The sequence below is a fragment of the Nomia melanderi genome, chromosome 10 (assembly GCF_051020985.1).
Source record: "Nomia melanderi isolate GNS246 chromosome 10, iyNomMela1, whole genome shotgun sequence".
Taxonomy (NCBI): domain Eukaryota; kingdom Metazoa; phylum Arthropoda; class Insecta; order Hymenoptera; family Halictidae; genus Nomia; species Nomia melanderi.
Window position 1 is genome coordinate 9574235 of NC_135008.1, and position 12931 is coordinate 9587165.

Here is a 12931-nt window from a genome sequence, read left to right on the forward strand (position 1 = left end):
TAAATTTTCTAGTATATTAATTGTTGATTCGACATAATAAATATTTGTTTGCCTGTTTTAAATCGGTACTGGCATGTAAAGTATTTACATTTTTCTGTAGGAAATAATCGGGTCAAGTATCGTGTCACAGAAAATTTTTCTCCGAGCTTAATTTCAACATTCTTTATGTGGGCGCAATCAAGGTTATGGAGAAATGAAATCTTTTGTGTAATTAAAACTTACGATCACATTGCTATGCCCACTGAAGGAACAGTAAGAGCTACGTCAAAGTATTTTTCATCTTGTTTGACTACTTCTTTCCTACTTCTTCCGTATCAAATCGAATATGATATTTGCATCTGTATCACACAATTGAAAATGAATAATATTTTAGAACATATTTCAATGTTAGTACCTTCGAAAATGATTGAAAACACAATTTTGACAAATTATATTTTCAACTATCTTCACGTATGGATACATTATATAACTGAATATATTATATGATACATATATGTAGCATATTTTACTCTTCTCACAGACAGAAACATCTTTTGTCGTTGGTAATCTATTAATATTAACAGAATATAACGAATGAAAAACTAATTGTGGACTATTATTGTGTTATATGTAAAACATATATAATTTATCAATCTAATCAAATTTTCATCTAACGAAAGAAACTAGAAATTCCCTTATAGGAATCGATTTCTCTTTTTCTTCGCGGAAGGGGTTCAATTAAACGCGAGAAACCGGGAGTAACAAGACAGAAACGGAGATTCCCAGTTTGCCCTGTCATTCTTCACCTATTCTGGTACAAGACGGGTTTGTTAGAGATCGAGTTATAGCCAGCGACGGTTGAGCTTTAATTTAATCCAGTACTTTCAGACCCCTGGGCATGCCGTTGCAAATGTCTTTGGCAACGCAACGGGAGTTTACAAGACACTCGGTTGAAAAGCGTTGCAATTAATCGAATATTCTCTGTCTGCGCCATGTCCAATACGAAATTAGTAGGCAGCTGCCGTTTGCGGTGCGACCCGATGTAAAGTAATTACATGAAGGGAACGGTCCAGGTGGAAACTGCAAAACGGATCGAATGCCGTAATTACGGTGATATTTGAACTAGATTCCATTGAATGCCAATATCGACGATTTTCAAGACCATCAAACTTGAAATACATATTGTACACTGTAGAAAATTAAAATATGACTGCTTATTTCTATAAAAAATCACAACTATTATATGTAGATATAAAACAGATATATATTAACCGCGATTCAATGATTTGAAAATCTGCTTCAAAATATCAATTGAGTTGCTCATTGGACAAATCTTTTTTTTCAGATTTAACTTTTTATAATTGAAACATAGTTTCTCTATTATTTTGGGTTTGTCATTATTTTGTAACAATAAATATTTCTTGAAAGATACACTATGTTATGGATACTATATGTTCGTCACATTAAAGCTGTACATGTAATAATGAATTCAAATACATTCTATAATGTTTATTTGATTTTCCATTTGAAAGGAAATTTCAAAATCGATGTATATTATTGCATCACTTTTCTACTTTCTGATTTGTTAAGTTAACCGATTTGGCCAATTATTGACTTACTTGTTACGCAATTCATAAAATGTGTTGGCTAATTATATTTGTATCAGTCTGATGCGGTAGAGATCACGATCGGGGTAATTGTGTGTAATCAATCCTTTAATTGCGATAACGGATGCTCGTTGATAAATTAATATGTATCTGATTGCTAATTCGTTATTTAGACGTAATATGTAGCTTTGAACTCGTTTAGATACAGTTTAGTAACAGTTAAACGGTCAATACAATAATGAACAGGATGCGGTCGAACGGATATTATAACCAAGCAGTGGATTGTTTTATACATAAAAACAATAATATTTTTTCATTTTCGATTGCGAGAAAATCAAACTTGAAAATTCATTTTCGACTTAAGATTATTTTATATTATTTTTACTTTTATTTATATTCTTTTCGCAATTTATACTAAAATGTAACTAACGTATTCCAAATTTTTCATTTTATGTACTTCAGATTTGGTCATTAAACCTTCATCATAATTACTTAAAATAGTGCCATTTTATAAGAATGTTAAAATTTAAAATATTTCAACCTCTGAACATTAAAGACAAATGTTGAAACACCGATACTAAATATAAGACACGTGAATAATGAAATATTAAAATGTTCGTCTTCAGTTTTAACAACTACAATGTTTCGTTTACCATTATACATGCTGCTATTTATTTAACATATTCCTGGTATCAAGAGTAACTATCTTAAATTTATAAGAAATTTGATTGTTATTAAAATTATATGGAACTTTTTTATAAGTGTGTGGTTTACAGTGCTTATAAGGGAATATAGAGTTGTCATATTTCTACGAATATGGGACACATTCAACATAACTCTTTTAAAAACTTGGAACGATTCTAGTTCAACGCTTCTCTTATTAAACGTCTTATGGCCGCGAGTGGGTCAAGCGCAGGCTGCGTTACAAGCTGTCTATACATCATACAGTGAAGCTCAGTGCCAACCATCATACTCCTATATCTGCGGTGTCAATTTGGATCATTCAAGAAGCATAAAAACAAAAAATCGGAACATAAGTAACATAATTCTAATGTTATAGAAATTGACAACTTCTTTGATTATATACACTTGAGGACTACATATCTCACAGAACATGCTAGAAATGTTTAAGTATAGCATCTTATTTTTAACATAGAAATTCAAATTATTCGAATTATCCTTATTTAGTAATTATTTTGGTATGTACTTTTTATTTTTTGATGAAATATCAATAATATTATCTGCAACTAACATAAAGAAATATCGTGCAGAAATTAAGGGGCGGAACTATTTTATTTCGATGTGCCATGTGTTGATACATTATACAAAATTAAATACTGAATTTTAAATTTTGTCGGTTTCCTATGTTGAATCAAATGGCCACTGAAAAGCGTATCTCGAATGCAAACGATTAGCGCGTGAGTAGAAATATTTTAAAGGTAAGAAATTTTGTGCAATCTGTTTGCACAGCTGGATACTTTATTTGATAATAATTTATAACTTTGTAGTTTATCGTTCGTCTAACTTCAGTAATTTCTCCAATTTGATACAATACCATCATATATGGATTGAGAGACATATTATTGATTTGGTATTACTCTGATCACCAATTATAATGTTGCAACTTTTCTACCAATTAATTGGTCTGACTTCCACTAAGATCACGATCGAGTAGGTTTTTTGCTGACTGAAAGCGTTCAACAGGAATTAACCTGAAACCCTTGTTCTTCACATTTTTTTATGAAATAAAGTAAAAGCGTGGAAAACTGTAGAATTCTTCACAATAAATCTTATTACATTATGGGTAAAATGTGTAAGTGCCAATTAAACAATTTACTTTATTTTAGAAACCACGTCACTCTATACAGCTTGTGAAAAAGTTATTTCTGATGTTTATCTTTCTACGAGACATCTTTTGTAAAACAACATTTCTTCTACATATTCAGTTTCTTGTTATATTAATATTCGATTGATTGAAAAGATATAAATTATTTTATTAACTGATTTATTTTTCTATGGCTGTAAATTTATAGAAATTTGCATACAAATAAGAAGAGTCTTTAGGAGGATTAATTTAAAATTTAAATATCTTATACGTTAATTAGGAATACCTATTTATTTATGAATAAAATTCATATAAAAGATGAACGAAGGAGCCAGTGAAAAGCTAGACGACGTCCTCTTTTTACAACGAATAAGTAATTCCAAACATTTCATAAATCTTAAAGGGTATTGGCTTCTTTGATCCGAAACTCCCAGACTGACTTGCGAAATTGGAATCTTGATTGATTCATGTACCGGCGTTGCGCCAATATTTATTTTATGCAAAAATTCACCAAAAATATCGAAACGTTATTTTATAACAGAAGGAAATTGAAATTTCCAACAGTTCATATAGGTGAAATGAACAGTTACTGTCAAATATGGTAATTAGTTTCTAATCAAAATAGTTTTGGTAATTCTTATCTGCTTTTATTAATTCTTGAACCTATATAACTTCCTTATCATTACAAAACTATAAAAACAATTTGCATTTAAGAATCACCAGCATTTTTCTCAATATTTATTAATTACATTTTTCATTTCAATCATGATTCACAATTTATCTCATTTCGGTACATACACGACTGCTTCTTTCCCAAAATTGCAGCTAGATGAGTAACACTGCAATCTGAATTGTTCGCGAATCAATCACAATTTGGACTTCATTGCCCATGAAATCGGTAAACAGCAATGTTCGCAGACATCCCGTCGCAATCGTTCCCAAGTGTGTACCTACTTTGATCTACGTCTGCAATTTTCGAACGAGTGCTCTCGTGCCGGCTGCATAAACCGTTTGCACGCATTCAACTGTAATTGTGTCTTTGCCGATAACCGCTAAAATGGTCTCAATCGAGAAAAGAGAGTAAACCGTTCCCCGCGATTACAGAAACTACCGACGCCGTTTTAACGATGTCGCAACGACGCGAGCTGCGAACAGTTCTAAAAACGCAACTTCGTTCCACCTGCTCGATAAAATTCCAATTTAAATTCTCCCCGACGTTAATACGATGAAACTATAAGATTGTTTTTCAAAGAAGAATAAAACAACTACAAATACAACGTTCGTTACAGTCGTGCCACGAACGAAGCAATCCCAATGTCGACCAGACTCGTCAACTAATTGAATTAAAGAAGACTTATCGTCCGTTACTAACCATTGTACCTACAAACTTCATCATATGCACAACGCGTGGACCAACAAGAAGAATCTCATTCCTACTGTAACGAAACAGGAAGAAAGAATTCATAATTTTTATCGAGGAACATCTCAATTTGTATCGAATTTATCAATCAATTATCCATGGGGCCATTCTGTAGAGGAGATATCAGTCAATTAATATAACGACGGACGGAATCAAAATCAAGACGAGAAAGTACCGAGAACCACATATTTTTGAAACCTTTATGTAAACTTCGAGTTTATTCCAAGGAATACGAGAGATTGAATTTCTCATCCTGAAACAAAGAATTTGCGAGCTTGCATTCTTGGGATCATCGAAACTCCCGAACTCGCTGGGAGATCGAACATCAGGCAACATCGAGGCGACTCTCCCGACATCGCCCCTTTTTTCCGGCGGTCTATAAAATAAACGAAACGTTCAAAGTGTTAAGTGCGAAACGATCGGCAGGTATTGTGCACAGCCATGTAAAGAACGAAAAGTGTGTTATATACTTGTTGCACGAAATGTTTTGAGTGTAAGTTGGTGTATTCTGAATTAACATTGCACTGTTGCATGCGTGCATGCTGATAGGTGTTCCAAGTTAGAACGGAGCATCACGTTAACCAGTTTCCGGGGCACACTGCGCTTTATGACCGAATGTAGCTCTTGCATTCTCCATTAACGCTTGCAATATTCACTCTAACGTTCTACTTTATGCGGGACCGGGAATGAACACGCATAATGCATTATCATTAAAAACGTTATTTTTCATAAATCTCTGTTCTAACCTCTGTAAATACTATATTTAATTAATTTTGCACAGTATAATGTAAACGGTTTCTTTTTATTTCCACGCTTCATCCTATTATTCCCAATATTGTTATGAACATGAAGTGAAATTGAAGTTTTAATAATTGAGTTCGTGTGCAATATAAAAATATTATTTTTGTTCTGTGTAATATTATAATAATAATCTTTCTAATCTAACCTTTAAATTTTATATTCTTGTGTGATTATAGTCACTATCATCAGAAATAAGAAAATGTTGATTTGTGAATGTACATTGGATAACTTGTGTATAAAGTAGAAAGTATCACATTCATTATGTGATCATTGATATATTTTATGGTCAATTGATTTTTCGTAGAGAAGTGCAAAATATTTATCATCGCAAATATACAAGCTGAAAAATATAAGAGAAGGCAATCTTCATTGAAAGAACACAACTTCATTGTGGATCTACATTCCCTGTTAATTTTAATTATGCACATTTATTCAGTAGTTCACAAAGAAAACTAACGTATGTAACTGTGTTCCTTGTATTATATATGGGCAGTACAAAATTGGAAATTATTACTGAGAATTAGACTAATCAAAATTATTCCATTTATTAAGAAATGCGTCTTCCGCATATAGCATTTTATTTCTTATTACTTACTTTTATTACTTGCTATTACTATTTTAATGTCCAGTATTTCATGGTTATATTTATTCCAAAAAATGGGATATTTATTTCGCAGATATTTATATCGATGTATCCGCAGCGTATATCAAACTATAAACGGTAACATACCAGAATATTCAAGTTTTGACAGGTAAACGTGGTGTGCAACAAGTGGTCAGCAGTAGTTGACTGCGGTCAGTATCAATACCGAAAGTGTTAACGAACGAACATGAATGTATAAACAGTTCAAACACAAGTGAACGTCGGTAAACACGAACGAGCGTGAATCTAAAAGAATAAATACATACACAGTGTTTCGTCCAATGCGAAACAAAACAATGAAAATCCTCGAAGGTTCGTTTACGACATGGACGTGCTAATAAAATTATTTTCGGGATTAGCTTTTTTCGAGTCAGTTTTATTTGTGTTACGATGGGCAATTTCACCCCAAATAATAGTAAAGTTATTTAGTCATTATGCGTTTTTCCAGACAATAGTTTCGGAATTTTCACTTCATTCGTCCAGACAACCGACCATATCGTAAACCGGGTGTTGTATAAAAACACCTACAGGTCGCACTTGGGAGAGACATTCGACAATCTTTCGTAACACATTCTGCTTAACACACTTCGCGACAATCTTTCGTGACACATTCGGAAAAACACAACAAGTCCATCGTTCTGGACATACACACTTCAGCTTCACACTCCGAAGAAGCATTTAGTTCGAAGTTCGGGAATTTGTTCGTCTCGAAACGCGTAACATAAAAACGGGTTCTCAATATCGTGAAAAACCGGTGGTCTGATCTCAATCCTTCGGAGGTCAGAATCGAAACAGTCGGTTTCTGATTAAGTTCGGAAATCGAAACGTCGCGATCATCAACGAGACCTAAAATTAAAGCTGGGCTTTACAACTCCAGTCAAGGAATTTAATCCGCGTTCGATGATCGTGCACAGGCGTGCACTTTAACGGGGTCGCCACGCTGCCGACATAACACATAAATATATCGAGAAAATGCTGATACACGTGGATATTTCAAACAACATCATCAGTTTATTATTCAACAGAGAAGTTCGAGCGAAACACGAATGCAAAAACATTTTTTATTATTACAATGTTCGAACATATTTGATGTTTCATCCGTAACTGATTGATCTTTCATATTCGAGTGTTCCACAATTTGTAAAAAATGGAAATCAGTTTATCTTTGCGTTTATTTTTCTTATTTTTCTTTGCGTTTATTTGTGTTTACTTTAGCGCCCATGCATAGTTATGGTATTTGATCACGTTCGTTTGAGGTTCGTTCATTTATAGTGAACTCGCATTTGGAAGCCGTTCTTCAGCGAACTGTGCTGCAAATAGGACAGGTAATGTTGTAAGCAGTAGCTCATTTGCAAATTTTTCATTCCGGACTAACGTAACTTCCTGCATCAACATCGACAATTTGTTGCTTAATTACATTTACGCTTTAATGAAGACACAATGATGAACTGTTTTCACGAACGCCTCGATAATACGATTCCGTTCGGCAATATTCGATTAGTTCAGTGATCGAATAAATACTCGTTTCCCTCAGCGTGAAAAATGCAATTTGCTGGATTTCATTTTTGGCTTCTTAATCGTAATGTTTATTTGTAATTCCTTTAGGTGATATTTGATACTATAAAAATAGAAAAGGCGGAATCAACTTTTTGAAGAAAATTCATAAAGGAAAAGAATATCACACGGGTTCAAAGTTTCACGTATTTCATGAATGCAATACGTATTGTATGGAATATAGAATTTCATCTGACTGCAATGATTCTTTTTTACTCGGTTCTCCGGGAAAGCAGTTATTGATTCTGAGAGATACAAATTGCATTTGCTAGTCGTATTCTTCATAATAATTTGAGAAAACAGAGGAACAGAATACTTGAACGAATATTACAATATATTAGATATGATAAATTTGTCATATAAATTCTATACACTTTATTGACCGACAATTATTGAGTTGAATTGTAGGTAAATCATTTGTGTTCTTTCCTTGAGGTTTATTTATATAAGAGAGGGGGAGAGAGGAACATAAAAATGAGGACTTCGATCTTTCAAATTGTACTTTCAATAGAAAAATTAATGGAAAAGGCACAAATCACAGCGTTGGTATATTTATTGACTGGAGCAGTTGCATGAGAGCTAACGATTTATTTGTATCCTTTTTCAATGGAACGAATGAAAAATTTCTCTTCGCTGAAAATTCTAGTATCCGGAAGTGGTATGCTGTGTTTTATTGGCCGATTGAAACCTAAACGATGAAACGTGGTAGGATGAAAAAATAAATTGCTATATTTTTGCTGCAGTGCGGTGATTGACTGCTCAATACTCGTAGTCGATGAAAGTCCGTAATAAAACAATTTTCAAACTTTTTGCCAGCACTTCATTAAGTTTATATTACAACGACGCTATTAAAAACTCGTATATTGTTTAAAATAATTTTATATGCAAGAAAGTATCGATTGTAATTTCACTTTCCAATGACAGCTAAGAAAAAAATAAAAATGTGATTTTTATTCTATCATATTCTGTGTAGTGTTCATTGTAAATTTCAGCTGTTTTAATTATATTTTTCAATCTTATAACGTAGAAAGTTTACAAAACAAACAGAAGTTTACTTTCCCTGTGTATAGAGTATCCTTTCTACAGTGATAGAACTGTATACCTTCATTCATGCAACAGCGCAGTACTAAAGCTTCCTGAAAAGACTTGATGTTCGAAACATGTTCGAGATATGGGAAGACTTTCAAATCTTCGATTTGACTGTCGATGACATTCAAACGTACAGGGTGATTCGTTTATATTGGAACTCGTGCACGCGGGAATATACGCGTGTAATAACAGTAAATCCTGTATAGATACTACTACATTTGCACTTCGTCACTGCGCTTGAGACCTGTCATATTCGCGGAGTTCCGAGAACTCCGTCCATTGGTCTATTAAATATGTTTCAATATTTGCAACAAGTTGTTAAACGATTTTTTATACGCGTTTAAAATCGTGTTCACTGACAAAGCATTTCCAGGCAGCTGTTGATATTTCCGTCATTGATGTCAAATATGAAATGTTTACACTGTTTGAATAGTGTGAACTAGTTTCAATAGAAAATTATTTGAATGGTCTTTTTTCTCGTTTTAAGATAATCGCTTGATTAATTTTTAATATTGTTTATATGCACACTATATTATGAAACTAACTTCCTTCCATCTTCAACACTAAAGAACTTTTGAAGCATTGATTATATTATTAACTTATTTCTATAGTTAACTAATAAAGATGCGCCTGCGAAGAGGATATTGGTTCATAAACGTTGGAAAATAAGATTGGACTGATCAGACGAGAAACATAAATTATGTATAGTTCAGTTCATCATCTCATAAATGATTTCAGAGATTCTAGTTTTCCTTGAAATACAAACAATTATGTATCATGATCAAATTCCAAGACACTAAAATAGACTCGAAAAATGTCGAAACAACTGTTTAAAGACAATAAAAGATCGTTATCTTAAAAGCAAGAAGTAAAAGGTACGAACTTTAACAGGTGGTAAAAGAGATAAATTTAATAGTGAATTTAATTCGAACAGTAATTGCGAGCACGATAAATGCAAATTAAAATGATCCCTGATTAAATGCGTTGTTTCAGAACTTTTGCCAGTGAGCGTGTTTGAAATATTCAGATGCACGGTTGAAAGAGAACATTTCTCGCGAGTCGAAACGTGGACGATAGCCGCCATGCGAATTCTCATACACGCGAGAACACCGGCGTTGCGTGTAAGGGTTAATGTCCGAGAGCCAGTTGGTAGAGGTTATGTAGTTAATGACTAGGTCCCTGCATTGCGACATGGAAACCATCAGGTTCCCTGCAACCTTTCTGCAGCCACTTTCAGTCGTAGTCACTTTTCCAACAAGACTCGTTCGTTTCGACTTATCCAGACACTAAATCGCTGCAGAGAATCTCCCAGATTCCCCCATCGTAAATCTTGAGACGCTTCCTGACGCATCACCGCGAATGTTCGCACCCCGAAAACTCTGTGTTCTCACTGTTTCAGGAAAAATGGAATAGCTGCTACTGTAACAGCATCCTATTATCGTAAAAGACATGACGTTTCATGAGATTGCTTGCAATTTTCAAATTTTCTTCTGTCATATTTACTGATTTCATAGCGAGATTGTAGTTTTTAACGGAGGAAACATAGCTGCGAAACGTTTATTGTGAAACTATGATTATTTGGTTTGAAGTAATTTTATATTACCTCGCATAAGACGGTAATAAGGATGTTTTGTATTGATACTATCAATTTTCACATTGTGAACAGCGAAAGTCGATGATTTGACTACTTGTGATCCGTACTCAACGATCTATCAGAAACTGACAAATTAATAATTGAGTTCAGCTCTGAGATATTTAATTCATCCAGAAAAGGAACGTCAATATTTCAGAATGTCAACATGACGTGGACGAAGCAGTAGAGTGTGCATGAATTACCTGGACTGCAAACAAGCGGCACAGTTTCCTCTCGGCTTCTGCTTAGCTTGCACGTCATTCAGCTGTTTGGACTTTGCAACTACAAAGACTTTTTAATATTTTTCGACGTTTTAATTACTTCTGGTATAAAGATGTATTTCGAGAATAACTCCAGTAATTTCTTATAATAAATGAAAAATTCAAGTCTCAGTTCGGTTCGATTCTACTGTAAACTTGAACATATTACAATTTTAAGGATTTAATAATAACTTATTCGAAATACGCATAGCTACGATGGATAAAATCGTTATTTCACTGCTACAAGCTAATAAACACAAAAAGAAATGTTCGATGTATCCGAACGAATTTATGTTCCGACCTATTATGTTGAACTGCTCAGTGACATTTAAATATAGCAGCACAACCTTTAATGTAACAAAAACAAAATAATTTAAATTTTATATTCAATTGTTGATTTTCAAGTTTTAACTACGCTGCAGGCTGTATTGTACAATATGCATTATTTCTCTGCTGCCGTACTGTATCATCTATCTCAATTATAGAATGTGCTTGCGTCTAATTGTAACAGCGGAGTTTAATGGAAACATGAGGACAACCCTCTCTCACTCTCTCCTCTCTGTACCTCGATAGGTTTCGCATCTCCGATATGATAATCTGGCAAAGGGTTTGAAACTTCGCGGAACAATAGAATTTGCATCATGGAATACGAGTTACGTTGGTTACTTGTAAGATGACCCACATTTTAACCTATCAAAAGATAAAGCAACCGATTTGCTGCGATACTTGCTTCAGTTTCTCCCTCCCTCATTGCCAGCTGTGACGCTATCAGAACCAACGCTATTAGAACTAATAATCGGGTTATTCCATTACGGATACGTTTACATTTAGAGAATAATGCCAATTCAAGTGGTTGGAGGTTTTTGTTCTTTTAGGTATTTGCACTGAATAGGTCTTTATCAATATAATTACCTGAATTATTGCCTTCACGATTATAGATGATCGTAGATGAACGGTGACCATAAAATAAATCATTAAATAGTCACAAAATTAAATCATAAAATTAAGTCATAAAATAGTTGTTCATAAAATTGAGTCATAAAATAGTTATTCGTAAAATCGAGTCCCAAAATAGTCATAAAATTGAGTCATAAAGTAGTAGTAAATTAACATTTAGCTTATGTTCATTTAGAACAGGGGTTTCGCGCGAATTAAACGTAAGAGCAGGTTTTACGAATTATAGACGCATTGGCTCGAGTAACATCCACGAATGGTAAGAAGCTCATTACGTAAATCGAAGTCTCGAGTCGGAACACTCGGCATCTCCTACCTGTACGTAAGGCTGAAGAGGGTTAAATGGCTCGCAACAGATACGCTAATATGTACAGCTTTACGCCCGAAAGTACTTGAACGAGTTTCCAGCGCGATGAAACGTTAGCTTGGGAAAACGTGATCACCTGCTGATCGTGCCCTTTTAATATGATTTTCATTCAAAATTTCGTAAAGCTAACAGGTTTTACGAAACCAAAAACAAACTAGGCTAATAACGTGTTTTGATTTTCTGTAAGCGTATACAATCTTGAACGAATAAAATGTATTTTATTTGACTGGTCCGATAATTTTGACCGTTTTATATAATATTATTTACCCTTTCATAACAAAGATAAACGGTGTTAAGAATAATTATTAATGATTGCTATCACAATTCTTATGCTACATTATTATAAATATTTTTATTCCACATTAATCTTCTTATTGCAATTGATTACAAGCCATCGTAAACACTGAAATATTATAGAGGGGCGAAAGTCTGTTAAACGATTGCTAAAGTACTTCAAAGTTTTCAATCTAAATGCTCCTCCAATAAATACCTATCTCTTTCTCTCTCTCTCTCTCCCCCTCTCATTCTTTGTAAGTATTTACTGTTTCTTTTACTTATCATTCGTCTGCTTCATTCTGCAGAAACGAAGGTTTATAACTGTACAGTGCTCGGTCCATTTTATGATTGCTTCTTTAACGTTTACCAATTACTGATATAAATTGCAAGCTTCCTGCGTGTGTACTTTCCGATAAAAATATTACACGTTGCTAACGTTTTAAGAACTTCAAACAGTTTCATTTCACTGTATGATCCTTGGCAGACAAAAGAAATTGCAGTGCCACTTGAAAAACAAATTACA

The 12931-nt window shown here is 33.7% G+C and overlaps 1 protein-coding gene across 15 annotated transcripts in view; it reads left to right on the plus strand.

Annotated features, from left to right (window-relative positions):
* SLO2 (slowpoke 2) overlaps positions 1–12931 on the plus strand; it is a 228574-nt gene that overhangs the window by 84004 nt on the left and 131639 nt on the right. The window contains exon 1 of one of the 15 annotated variants that reach the window (XM_076371615.1): positions 5235–5324. The exons of 13 other annotated variants lie outside the window; for them this stretch is intronic. The gene's annotated coding sequence lies outside the window, so the exon portion shown is untranslated. Of the gene's footprint in view, positions 1–5234; positions 5325–12931 lie in introns of those variants that run through there. One more of the 15 variants, XM_076371616.1, reaches the window with a different exon arrangement.